Source organism: Meriones unguiculatus, chromosome X, assembly GCF_030254825.1.
Source record: "Meriones unguiculatus strain TT.TT164.6M chromosome X, Bangor_MerUng_6.1, whole genome shotgun sequence".
Classification (NCBI taxonomy): domain Eukaryota; kingdom Metazoa; phylum Chordata; class Mammalia; order Rodentia; family Muridae; genus Meriones; species Meriones unguiculatus.
In genome coordinates this window covers 67,635,443-67,650,555 of record NC_083369.1, presented here as the reverse complement: position 1 = coordinate 67,650,555, position 15,113 = coordinate 67,635,443, and positions in this window count along the sequence as shown.

The window sequence follows — 15,113 nt, the reverse complement described above, 5'->3', positions numbered from 1 at the left end:
TGTTCTTTGCACCTTGGAATGCACATAGTTTCTTGGAGACAAGGACATAATACAGATAATAAAATGCAGTTAGAATTATTATCGTGATGTATGAAATCTGTTACTAAGCAACTGCTACAGAAAACACACATTATCCCTTGATGAGTTGAAATTCTTATTTTTTTCTTAGCTATAATTATAGATGACAGGAAATAGCAAATAAGTGAAAGGAACTCTTTCTTTAGCTTTCCCTAATATTAACAGCTTACCAAACTTCAGAACAGTATCAAAGTCAATATCTCAGTGTTGTTATAAGCCATAGAGCTTATTCAGATTTCAATAATATCCTTTGTGTGTTTGCACATGTGTGGGCTTGCACACCACTGTGACCAACTTGATCAACTGTACAATCTAAAGACCTGTTCTGATTACTTATCAGTACTCATAGCAGTCCCACTCTTTTTCTTCTCACTCCTAGTGACTGGCAATCATGAATCTGCTATGTCATGAATGCTGCACAAATAAAATGTGGTATATGAGCTTTCAGATTGTATTTTTCATTCAGATCCCTTGAGATCTGTTCATGTTGTTATAAATATCAGTAAACTCTCTCTCTCTCTCTCTCTCTCTCTCTCTCTCTCTCTCTCTCTCTCTCTCTCTATTTTGCTTCCACATAGTTCAGCCATCCACCTATTGAAAGCATTAGGGTAATTTCCAGTTTTTGACTGTTATGAATAAAGTGGTCGTGAACATTCATGTACAAGTTCCTGTTTGAAATGTGTTTTCATTTACCTGGGGTAAATGCCAAAATTTCAACTGTTTTATCATATATCCAGACCTATTTTTAGATTTGAAAGGACCTGTCACACTATTTTCCAAAGTGGCTGCACATGATCTTATATTCCTACCAGCAATGAAGAAACAATTCAGTTTCCCCATGTTTTCACTAGCATTTAGCATTACCACTATTTTCCATTAGCCATTCTGATAAACGGTATAATGCTATCTCATTGTAATTTTGTATTGCATTTATTTCATGGCTGGTGATATTCACCCTCTTTGATGAAATGTTTGTGTATATGTTTTGTTGTACTTTTTTTTTTTCCACCTTGAGATGTGTTATAAGCTCTCACTATGTAACCCAGGATGGTTTTGAACTCATGAGGCTTCTGCCTCAGCCTCCAAAGGGGCTGAAACAACAGGTATATAACACCATACCCTGCCTTACTTGTCACATTCTTTTCTAATTTGTTTTATGTGTATGGGTGTTTTGCCTGCATTCATGTCTGTGTACCACGTCTGAGCCCGGTGTTCTTGGAGGCCAAAAAGATAGCATTAGATTCCTGAAACTGGTGTTACAGATGTCTAGGAGTTTCCAGGGGATGCTGAGAATTGAAGCCAGGTACGCCTGACCACTGAGCAATCTCTCCGGCTTGCTTATCCCACTCTTAAGTGGATTATTTTTGTTTTGAATTTTGTTAGTTAATTTTTCTATATAAAAAGCCTTTATTTGATATATGACTGTGGATATTGCTCCTTCACACTGCTATTTTTTCTTCATTCCTTAACAGAAATTCCTTCATTAACAGAAATTTCTTGTTTAGCAAAGTACAGTTTTTCAATGTTAATTTCATCATTCATTTAATTTTATATCAACTATAAGAAGTTTGTCTAATCTTACCTAGAGCCTAAAGATTTTTTTCTTAAGCTCCTTTTTACAAGTTTTATAGTTTCACATTTTACATTCATGGTCAATATCCATTTTTAGTTAAATTTCATCTAAGTTATGAAGTTTATATAGGTCAAGATTCATATATTTACAGGTAGATATCCAAATTATTCACCATGTATTAAAAAGGCCATCTTTTCTCTATCAAGTCACTTTTGCTACTTTGAGAAAAATAAATGTTTATGGAAATCTGTCTTGGGTTTTATATTTTATTGATCAAATATGTGTCTATTTCTTTGGAACATATACTTTAATATAGAGCACTAAATGAAAGAGCTAAATTCTAACTTTGAATCAATTTAACATTGGCAGTAAATTTTTATAAGCTTTTAAAAATTATGGTCAATATTCCATAAAAATGAATCAAACTTGAGCACATATTAGCACATGTCATTACTTCTTTTGAGATTTAGTATTATAATCTGTAGCAAATGAAAATATCTCCAAAAATATAACCTTTTGTAAAACCTGTATTCCCTTCTCTTTTTCTATATGTTGGAATAATCAGATGCTGTAAAACATGAAGAAAAATATTCTCACTTCTGTAAATGGAAAATCATTAGCTTCCATATTTAGGCTTATTTCTCCTCTACTCTCTACTATTGTTTCTCCAATAGTTTCAAACTGTACGAAGTTATATATTTCTAAGAGTTGTCAATCTGTTTTCCTACCAGTTTTTTTGTTTGTTTGTTTGCTTGTGGTTTTTTTTTTTTTTTTTTTTTTTTTGAGATGGGGTTTCCTGTGTAGCTGTGATTGTCCCAGAATCCACTCTGTAGACCAGGCTGGCCTCGAACTCAGAGATCAACCTGCCTCTGCCTCCTCCAGTGCTGGAATTAAAGGCATGCACCACCATTGCCTGGCTCCAGGTTTTTTTTTTTCCATAAACCAGAAGTTATTCTGGTAGCAAGATGTAATTTCATACACCCTCACATTTCTCTGTACACCTGTGTGTGTGTGTGTGTGTGAGAGAGAGAGAGAGAGAGAGAGAGAGAGAGAGAGAGAAAGAGACTGAGAGAGAGAGTATTTGCATGAGTGAGGATGCACACAGATGTGTGTGTAGAGGTCAGAGATTAATGGCTGCTGTCTTCATTTTCTCTCCACCTTACATATTGAGGGATGGTCTTCCCTTGAACCAAAGCACTCAATGATTCAGCTAGTCTAGCCAGTGAGCTTGCTCTTGGGGATCTCCTGTCTCCACCTACCAGATGCTGCTGGAGATGAAACTCAGGTCCTCAACCAGTACTGTGCAAGAAGAAATTTCTGAACTGATTTATCTTCCCAGACCCAACTGTACACCTTAAAGTGTCAAAAACCAGTACCATACACAGGATCAACGACATAGATATTCCACAGCAATAAAACAAGAAAGAGTAAGTGAATACAGTTTCAAATTATTCTTTGTAAGTTTTCTTGCATTCTATTTTACAAACTCTAGTAATTTTGGCTGGGGAGATGTGTGAGCAGGTAAAGGCACTTGTTACCCAAAGATGCAAGCATGATAACCTGAGTTTGATTCCCAGGTGCCACATAAAAGTAGAAAGAGAGAATAGGGCCCACAAAGTTGTCCAGTCATAATGGCATGTGCACAACCTCACCAGTTATACACAGTAATAACAAATAATTTTTTTTTATCAAGACAGTGTTTTTCTGTGTAGCCCTGGTTGTCCGGAAACTCGCCTATAGAACAGGTCTGTATGGCTCTTCATATCTAGATGTCCTCAGAATATCTCAGTATTGAAAGCTAGATCATTAGTTTTACTTTTGACTCAATTCATAATTTTTTGTAATATGGCTAATAATCATTATTCCCTAGGGAAAAAGAGTTTGGGTCACAAACTTGAAATATGATTCCACCATTTCATTCATTAGGAGTGTTATCTATGTGTTGAAGTGTTGAAGCTGCTATCTTTCTTCCAGTGTTTTTAGAGGGGAAACCATGATCAGAATATATTACAGTACATATTTATTTTCAATAAAAATATGCTGACAAACAATCAAGTACTTCAGGGTATCCTAGATAATCAACACATAATTTTGGTAACCCTAAATATAAAAGATGAAGAAATATGACTGAAATGCATGTGTTTACTCTGTAATGCCCAGTGCCCATCACATAGTGACAGATTTAGTAAATATCATCAAAGGTAAACATCATATTTATTCTACAGTTTAAGAAATGAAAAGACATAAATTTTATTGGTGCTGTTCAAACTGGATGTCAGCATGTAGAAGAATGCAACTAGAGCCATACTTATCACTGTATAAAACTCAACTCCAAATGGATCTAAGACTTCAACATAAAATCAGATACACTGTTTCTCAATCCCCATCCAGAAAGGCAAAGAGAATGGACATCAGAAGATGGAGAAAACAGGGAACAGGACAGGAGCCTGGCACAGAGGACCTCTGAAAGACTCTACCTTGCAGGGTATCAGAGCAGATGATGAGATAGCCAAATTTTGGGCAGAGTGCAGGGAATCTTATGAAAGAAGGGGGAGATAGTAAGACTTGGAGATGACCGGAGCTCCACAAGGAGAGCAACAGAACCAAAAAATCTGGGTACAGGAGTCTTTTCAGAGACTTATACTCCAGTCAAGGACCATTCAGGGAGATAACCTAGAACCCCTGCACAGATGTAGCCCATGGCAGGTCAGTGTCCAAGTGGGTTCTATAGTACTGGAAACAGGGACTGTCTCTGACATGAACTGATTGACCTGCTCTTTAATCACCTCCCCCTGAGGGAGGAGCAGCATTATCAGGCCACAGAGGAAGACAATGCAGCCACTCCTGATGAGACCTGATAGAATAGGATTAGAAGGAAGGAGAAGAAGCTCCTCTATTACTGGACTTGGGGAGGGGCATGGATGGAGAAGTGGTAGGGAAGGAGTGATTGGGAGGGGAGGAAGGATGGAGCTACATGGGAGATACAAGACGAATAAACTGTAATTAATAAAAATTAAAACAGATAAAAAACTGATTTTATTTAAATCTGAAAAAAATATCAGATACACTGAACATGATGGAAAAAGTGGAGGATAGTCTTGAACTCATTGGTACAGAAAAGACTTTCTGAACAGAACATCATTAGCACCAACACTAAGATAAACAATTATTAACAAAGGGGACCTCATGAAACTGAGAAGGTTCATGGCAAAGAACATCATCATTTAGGACAAAGCAGCAGCCTATAGAATGAGAAAAGTTTTTGTTGTTGTTGTTTGTTTGTTTGTTTTTTACCAATTACATAAACAATAGAGGGCTAACATCCAAAATGTATAAAGAACTCAATAGCTAGAGATCAAGAAAACAAATAACTCAATTAAAAAATGCAGCACAAGCTAGGATTAAAGGCATGCGCCAGTATGTCCAGTGCCCTCCATCCCCTCTGGTTTTTTTTTTTTTTTTACATATTTCAGTGGGTACAATTAAAGAACTAAAGTTTATTTGTAGCAGTCAGTCAGCTTTCATTTCATCCAAGCAGAAAGGCAAGCAAAAAATATTTTCAAAGAGTGGTCTATGATACTCTAACCAACAACCATGAAAGGAGATAACCTACATCTCCTGCACAGATGTAGCTCATGGCAGCTCATTGTCCAAGTGGGTTGCCTAGTAATGGGAACAGGAACTGTTTCTGACATGAATGTAGTGGCTGGTTCTTTGATCACATTCCCCTGAGGGGGGGACAACCTACCAGGCCACAGAGAAGATGATGCATCCAGTCCTGATGCGACCTAATAGGCTAGGGTCAGATGGAAGCAGAGGAGGACCATCCATATCAGTGGACTGGGGGAGGGGCATAGGAGAAGAAGAGGGAGGGAGATTATGGGAGATAAAAGATATCATCCACTATGACCAAGTAGGCTTCATCCCAGGCATGCAGGAGTGGTTCAATGTATGGAAATCCATCAATGTAATCCACCATATAAACAAACTGAAGGAGAAAAACCACATGATCATCTCCTTAGATGCTGAAAAAGCATTTGGCAAAATCCAACACCCATTCATGTTTAAAGCCTTGGAGAGATCAGGGATACAAGGCATTTACCTAAACATAGTAAAGGCAATATGCAGCAAGCCTATACCAACATCAAACTAAAAGGAGAGGAACTAAAATCAATCCCACTGAAATCAGGGACAAGGCAAGGCTGCCTACTCTCTCCTTATCTCTTCAACATAGTACCTTACATCCTAGCTAGAGGAATAAGACAACTAAAGGAGATCAGGAGGATGCAAATCAGAAAGGAAGAAGTTGAAGTATAAGTATTTGCAGATGATATGATAGTATACATGAGTGACCTCCAAAATTCAACTAGAGCACACCTTCAATTGATAAACACCTTCAGCAAAGTGGTTGGATGCAAAATTAACTCAAAAATATCAGATGCCCTTCTGTACACCCAAGACAAAATGGGCTGAGAAAAAAATTAGGGAAACAACACCCTTCACAATAGCCACTAATAACATAAAGTACCTTGGTGTGACTCTAACCAAGCAGGTGAAAGACCTGTTTGAAAGGCAACTTCAAGTCTCTGAAGAAAGAAATCCAAGAAGATATCAGAAGATGGAAAGATCTCCCAAGCTCATAGTTCAGTAGGATTAACATAGTGAGAAAGGCCATCCTGCCCAAAGCAATCTAGAGATTCCATGCAATTTCCATCAAAATACCAACACAATTCTTTACAGATCTTGAAAGAAAAATTCTCAACTTCATATGGAAAAATAAAAATCCAGAATTTTAAAAATGATCCTATACAACAACAGATAATCTGGAGGTAGCTCCATCCTGGATCTCAAGTTGTACTGCAGAGCAATAGTAATAAAAATTATGTGGTACTGGCATAGAAACAGAATGGTGGATCAATGGAACCAAATAGAAGACCCAGAAATAAACCTCAACACCTATGGATACTTGATTTTTGACAAAGAAGCCAAAAGCATTCAATGGAAAAAAGACAGCATCCTCAACAAATGTTGCAGTCTAACTGCTTGTCTACATGTAGAAAAATGAAAATAGATCCAAACTTATCACCTTGCACAAAGCTAAAGTCCAAGTAGACCAAAGACCTCAACACAAAACCAGACACACTAAATCGGTTAGAAGAAAAAGTGGGGAAGTGCTTAGAACTCATTGGTACAGAAGACAACTTCCTGAACAGAACACCAACAGCACAGGCTCTGAGATCAACAATTAATAAGTGGGAATTCATGAACCTGAAAAGCTTCTGTAAAGCAAAGGACACTGTCGTCAGAACAAAACGACTGCCTACAGACTGGGAAAGGATCTTCACCAACCCTGTAATCTGCCAGAGGGCTAATCACCAGAATATATAAAGAATTTAAGAAGTTAAAATGCAACAAATCAAGAATTCCAATTAAAATTGGAGTACACAGTTAAACAGAATTCTCTGTAGAGGAATATAGAATTGCAGAGAAATGCTTAAAGAAATGCTCAACATCCATAGTCATCAGGGAAATGCAAAACAAAACAACCCTTAGATTTTACCTTACACCCATCAAAATGGCTCAGATCAAATACTAAAGTGACAACTTATACTGGAGAGGATGTAGAGAAAGGGGAACCCTCCTCCATTGCCGGTGGGAATGTAAACTTGTACGACCACTTTGGAAATCAATCTGGCACTTTCTAAGCCTATTAGGAATAGTGCTTCCTCAAGATCCAGGTATACCACTCCTAGGCATATATCCAAAAGATGCTCAAGTACACAACAAGGACATTTGCTCAACCATGTTCATAGGAGCTTTATTCGTAAAATCCAGAACATGGAAACAACACAGATATCCCTCAATGTAGGAATGGATACAGTAATTGTGGTACATTTATACAATGGAATACTACTCAGTTCTTAAAAACAAGGAAAATCATGAAATTTGCAGGCCATTGGTGGGATTTAGAAAAGATCATCCAGAGTGTTGTATCTCAGAAGCAGAAAGACACACATGGTATATACTCACTTATAAGTGGATATTAGACATATAATATAGGATAATCATACTAAAATCTGTACTCTTAAAGAAGCTAATCAAGAAGGAGGACCCTGGGTAAGATGATCAATCATCACTCAGAAAGACAAAGGGAACAGACATTGGACATAGGAAGAGGGAGAAAACAGGTAACAGGACAGGAGCCTACCACAGAGGGCCTCTGAAAAACTCTGCCCAGCAGGGTATTGAGGCAGATGCTGAGACTCATAGCCAAACTTTTCTCAGAGTGCAGGGAATCTTAGGAAAGAAGGGAGAGATTGTAAGACCTGGAGAGGACTGGCACTCCACAAGGAGAGCAACAGAACCAAAAATATCTGGGCACAGTGGTCTTTTCGGAGACTGATAATCCAACCAGGGACCATGCATGGATATAATCTAGAACCCCTGCTCAGACATAGCCCATGGCAGCTCAGTATCCAAGTGGAATTCCTAGTAAGGGGGAACAGGTTCTGTCTCTGACATGAACTCAGTGGCTGGCTCTTTGACCACCTCCCCCTGAGGGAAAAGCAGCCTTGCCAGGCCACACAGGAGTATAATACAGCTAGTCCTGATGAGACCTGTTAAGCTAGGGTCAGATGTAAGGAGAGGAGGTCCTCTCCTATCAGTGGACTTGGAGAGGGGCATGGGAGGAGATGAAGGATGTAAGGTATTATAGGGAGGGAATGATGGAGGGGGCTACAGCTTGGACAAAAAAATGAATTGACTGTAATTAATAGAAAAAATAAAAAGTAAAAACACCAAACACAATGGCAGGAGGAACACTACTCATCAGAGATCAGCCTGAACAACATGCTGTGTTGAAGGTCATCTGAGGTCACAGTGACAATGAAACTGGAGGAATGTTTCAAATGTGTGGTTGCCATGGGCTAGGTGTGCACCCCAAGGTCTATCTGTTGGCAGCTTGATTTTCACTTCAGCTGTGTTAAGCAATGGTAGAACCTTTAAAAGTTTAGGCAGAGCACAAGGTCTGGTAAGTTATCTTAAAAAATGGTCCACACACTTTTCACTATTACTTTCCTAGAAGAGTGGGATGCTATTAGAGCCTGGTCTCTGAATCTTGATAGCATCCTTCTTACCGTGTGGTTTCTTGTAAATGAGCTTCTGCTCAAGTTATGCTGTTACTGAGCATCTGGATTCATTCAACCCACAGTATAATTTGACTGTATGTCTTCCTACCTCCCACTTTTCGTTATGTACTCTTTTTTTTCCTTTTTAAGAATTTTATTTCTTTTTTTATTTTTTAATATTCGTTACAGTTTCTTAACTTTGTATCCCAGCTGTATCTCACTCCCTCATTCCCTTCCAATCTCACCCTCCCTCCCTCATCTCCTGCTTGTCCCTTTCTAAGTCCACTGATAGTGGAGGACCTCCTTCCTTTTCATCTGACCCTGGTTTATCAGGTATCTTCATGACTGGATACAAAGTCCTCCTCTGTGGCCTAGCAGGCCTGTTCCTCCCTCAGGAGGTGGGGAGGTTAAAGAGCCCCCCATTAAGTTCATGTCAGAAATAGTCCTTGTCCCCCTTACTAGGGTACCCACTTGGATACTGAGCTACCATGGGCTACATCCAAGCAGGGGTTGTAGGTTATATTCATACATGGTCCTTGGTTGGAGAAACAGTCTCATAAAAGACCCTTGAGTCCAGATATATTTGGTTCTTGTGGAGCTCCTGTCCTCTCCAGGTCTTACTATCTCCCTCTTCTTTCATATGATTTCCTGCACTCTGCCCAAAGTTTGGTTATGAGTCTCAGTATCTGCTTTGGTACACTGCTAGGTAGAATCTTTCAGAGGCCCTCTGTGGTAGGCTCGTGTACTGTTACTTGTTATGTACTCTTAAAGCCCATTGCTGCTGTTGTTGTATGGGTGGCGGCAGAATCTCACATAGTTCAAGCTAAATTCAAGCTCGCCTCAAATTTTGTGTAACAGCGATGATCTTGAATCCCTGATCCTCTGCCTCCCCCTATTCCTTCAAGACAGAATTTCCCTGTGCAGTCCTGGCTGTCTTGGAACTCACTTCATAGACCAGGCTGGCCTTGAACTCACAGAGATCCAACTGCCTCTACCTCTTGAGTGCTGGGATAAAAGACATGCACCACCACTGCCCAAGACCTTGGTCTTTAAAGTGATGCGATTACAAGTTTGTAAACCATAAGCAAGATAGACCCTTACATTTGTAGAGGAATTTGGAGACAGAAATTAAAAAGGAGAAATGGACTCATTTGCCGTTTGGCTTAAAGATGTGTGCTGGGGAATAGTCATAGTTTCTCCCTACCATGTGGTCATCTTATAGTTACAGTTTACAGAAAACTGTGAGACAAAGGCCAGAACATAAATAAATTTAATTGATTACTGCAGGTGGAAGACAGCTCTAGGTAGACTTAGAAGTAAAGAGTGCTTACTGCTCTTATAAAGGTCCCAAGTTTAATTACCAGACCCTATGTCAGGTAGTTTATAACCATTTTGTTACAGTACAAGAACTGCCACACAACTACTTGAACAATAATCTCAGTGAGATATGGATGGTTTATTCAATGCAACAGCCCAAGACTGAACATAGTCAGGGACAGAGTGGAGCCAGACTGCGATGCTGGTTTGTTCCTAAGGCAGGCTTTTTTTCTGTCTTTTATTAAATTTTTTATTTTTTAAATATTAGTTACAGTTTATTAACTTTGTATCCCAGATGTATCCCACTCCCTCATTCCCTCCCAATCCCACCCTTCCTCCTTCATCTCCTCCCTGCCCCTTTCTGAGTCCACTGATAGGGGGGAACCTCCTCCCCTTTCATCTGACCCTAGGTTATCAGGTATCTTAAAGCCTGGCTGCAAAGTCTTCCTCTGTGGCCCAGCAGGCCTGCTCCTCCCTTGAGGCGGGGTCAAAGAGCCAGCCATTAAGTTCATGTCAGAAACAGTCCTTGTTTCCCTTACTAGGGTACCCACTTGGATACTGAGCTACCATGGGCTACATGCAAGCAGGGATTCTAGGTTATATCCATACATGGTCTTTGGTTGGAGAAACAGTCTCATAAAAGTCCCCTGTGCCCTGACATATTTGGTCCTTGTGGAACTTCTGTCCTCTCTAGGTCGTACTAAAGCTCCCTTCTTTCATATGATTCCCTGCACTCTGCCAAAGGTTTGGTTATGAGTCTCAGTATCTGCTTTGGTACACTGCTAGGTAGAGTCTTTCAGAGGCCCTCTGTGGTAGGCTCCTGTCTTATTACTTGTTTTCTCCTTCTTCCAATGGCCATCCCATTTGTCTTTGATCATCTTACCCCGGGTCCTTTTTCTTGTTTATCTTCTTTAGGTGTACAGATTTCAGTATGTTTATTCAATCTTATAAGTCTAGAATCCACTTATAACTGAGTATATACCTTGTGTGTCATTATCCTTCTGGGATACCTCACTACCGAGAATGATCTTTTCTAGATCGCACCATTTGCCAAGATAGGCTTTTTGTAAGAAAAACTGCAACCAAGTAACAATCAGGGAAGAACATTGTAACCAGTTGTATGGAACAAACCTCCTCTAGGTAACAGCTAGGTAACAAAAACTGCAACCAGGTAACAACTGGTATCAGGTTTAGGAAGCAAGAGTACATCATTTGGACAAACTAGACAAAGTGTTTCTAACTGACCTTGAATTTGATTGGTTCCCCAGTTGGGGAACTTTACAGAGCTTCCAGATAACAAAGTATACGAAGTTTGAGAAACAAAGCGCTAGAGACATAATCATTGGAAGGCAGAGCCTGAAAACTTGAACTTAATTTCACCTTATCAAAACGGAGACTGGAAAAGAAAGTGGCTACAATTATGCTATGCTTAAGGCTTAAACAGGCCTCAATAATCTACAACTTCTGCTTAAGGGGAGAAAGACACAGAAGCAGAAAGACACACATGGTATACACTCACTTATAAGTGGATATTAGACATATACCATATGATAAACAGAATAAAATCTGTAAACCTAAAGAAGCTAAGCAAGAAGGAGGACCATGGGTAGAATTGCTTAATCCTCATTAAGAAAGACAAACAGGATATATACCAGAAGAGGAAGAAGGAGGCTACCACAGAGAGCCTCTGAAAGACTCTACCCAGCAGTGTATTGAAGCTGAAGCTGAGATTTATAGCCAAACTTTGGGCAGAGTGCAGGGAATCTTATGAAAGAAGGGGGAGGTAGAAAGATCTGCAGGGGACAGGAGCTCCACAAGGAGAGTAACAGAACCAAAAACAAAACAACAACAACAACAACAACAACAACAAACAAACAAAAATAAAAAAACAAAACAAACAAAAAACTGGGTTCAGGTTTCATGTTCTGTTTTGTTTTTGAGACTGATACTCCAACCAAGGACCATTCATGGACATAACCTAGAACCCATGCACAGATATAGCTTATGGCAGCTCAGTGCCCAAGTAGGTTTCCTAGTAAGGGGAATGAGCTGTCTCTGACATGAGCTCAGTGGCTAGCTCTTTGATCACCTCCTCATAAAGGGGGAAAGCCTTACTAGGCAACAGAGGAAGACAATGCAGCCAGTCCTGAGGAGACCTGATAGGCTAGGGTCAGATGGAAGGGGAGGAGGACCTTTCCTATCAGTGGACTTGGGGAGGGGCATGGGAGAAAAAGAAGGAGGGAGCATGGGAGTGGGAGATGATGAGGGAAGGGGCTACAGCTGGGATACAAAGTGAATTAATTGTGATAAATAAAAAAATTAATTAAAAAAAGAAAAAGAAAAAAAGAAACTGTGAGTCACAAATTAAAAAACTCCCTGATACATTTTTAATAATATTTACATTGATTTATATTAATTCATATCAGATCATAATAGCAAACAGTTTTGATATTAGGATATTGTGTTTGATCCTGGAGATTCTTTCTTCATGGTCTTTACCAACTGTTCCACCCTCCTGAAGACTCTTGTCCTTACCACTCCTCAAGCCTCATTTATATCAGATCTTAGGAATAAGCCTCCCAACTGTGAGATACCTTATAATATTAAATGTATTCCCCTGCATGCACAAAATGTGACACTTGCCCAACAGGGGGAACTGTGAATGAAAATCCGGCGAGGAATCTGTGTCTGCAGAGACTGATGGACTCACTGGAATGTCAGTACTATGGAGAGATCAGGATTTTCTAGGCTAAGAGGCTGGTTATTTTATGATGGGCAACCATTCTGCACCCCACTCTTTATCTGAACTAACATCATAATACTAAATACTTCAGATATTGGTTTTGATAAAACTACAATCAATTTTGTCAATGCCCTACAGTCAGAGAGTACGCAGACGAGTTTCTTGTATTTTCTCTATCTGCAATAGCAGACATTGTGAAGCCTGTCACACACACACACACACACACACACACACACACACACACAAATACTTACCAGTGATGAGAGAAAGGGATTGACTCTTTAAGATATGCATCATCAATGAGCCTTAAATCCGAGAAGGCAGTGTATTAAAGATGAAAACAGGAGATGGGTTAGGGATAGGGACCCTGATACTCATCCTTAGCCATAAACCAGATGTGGTTGTGGCTTTGATTTCTTCTTCTTTATCTCCTTTTCCTTATTATTATTATTTAAATTTCTTCATTTTCTAGCCCAGCTGTAGCCCCTCCCTCATCTCCTCCTGGTCCCTCCCTCCCTTCCTCTGTCCCCCATGTCCTTCCCCTAGTTTGCTGATATGGGAGGTCCTCCACCCTTAGTATCTGAGCCTAGCCTATCAGGTCTCATCAGGATTGTCTGGGTCCTCTTTCTCTGTGGCCTATTAGGGCCACCTCTCCAGGGGGAGGTGATCAAAGAGCTCCAACTAAGTTCATGCCAGAGACAGCCCCTGCTCTTCTTTCTCAAGGATCCACATGGAGATTGAGCTGCCCATGGTATACATCTGAGCAGAGGTATAGGTCCTCTCCATGTGCGGTCCTTGGTTGATGTATCAGTCTCTGCAGGAGCCCCTGAGCCCAGCTTTTTTTGTCTCCTTGCTCTCCTATTGGAACTCCTGTTCTCTCCAGGTCTTTCTATCTTCCCCTTCTTCCATAAGATTCCCTGCACTCTGCCCAAAGTTTAGCTATGAATCTCAGAGGCCCTCTGGTAGGCTACTGTCCTGTTCCCTGTCTTCTCCTGCTTTGATTTCAAGTATGGCATCTTATTATCTTTCTTCACCTTTTATGCAAGCTAATGGTATGTAATTGAAACTAAGGTGCTTGAATGCCATGTGGTTGGAATGAATGGACTGATTAGATCACATCCCTGACAGGCCTGAACTCAAAAAAGCCTTAACCCGAAGATAAGAAGCCTTGATGATACCACATCTCTGAGAGTTGTTTTTACTACACAGGAGCTCTGTTTTGCTTTTTCCTCTTAAGCTCTTCCCTAAGGTCCAATAAGGAACAACTTTCTAAAAACTTACCCTCCTTTCCTGAAACTGTCCCACAAAATCCAGTTTTTGAGTTGTGAGACAAAGGACATGGAAGCCAATTAGAAATCTAGGGTGGCTTTGAGGCTAAATCAGAGCAGATCGTGGCTGGGTTTTAACAGTCCAACCATCCATCTAGTTCCAACATGTTCATCATCCACATGTGAGATCAAGAAATGTAGCTCTTTTATAACCAAAATATTTTAAACCATGTGGGTATCAAAGTCCATGGTCCCACAGTAAGAATGTACACATCCCATTCTGAGGGTGATCGAGTACAGAACTTCATTTGCTGTTCTCTGGTTTCTGGCAGGATGTGATCTGTGAAAGCCTGACAAGATAGTGACATGAAACATAGCCAAATTTCCTTCACAGGTCGCTGTCACGATTTCCAATCTCACGAAAGGACCATTCGGAGATTTTTATAGCTTACTTGCCCTTTTCAACAACCACCACAGCCTAACATTTCACTTAAGTACATTACTCAGCTACATTCTCTGCCAACTTCCTGCAAGGCAATTTATCACTGACACAGTCTACATGTTTGCTAATTCAGTCATAATTAATTATACTTTTTAATCTTTTTCATTGAATCAGTTTCAATATCTGTAGTGTTTATAACAATAAGTACTCAGGCTGATTAAAATTTTCCCATCAGTTTTATGTGATGTATTACCATAAATTTTCTCTTTAATTTTTCTTGTGTGAATCATAAATTAGCTTAGATGACAGTTTCAAAAGGAAGTAAAATGATTCCAAACAATATAGCTATATCCATGGAATATTCTTTCTTCTCTTAGGAAAAGATTCTGATGCTTACATTCTGATTTGTTGACATAATCTAGTTATATTAGCTAAAACTAATAATTATCATTTCAACATTGTTGCAAGAATCTTTATTTCCTATGAGAGTTTTCAACTCTTTAAAAATTTCAGAATATCATTCTATATACTTTTTTTGTACATAATAGTTTTAAAATGATGAAGT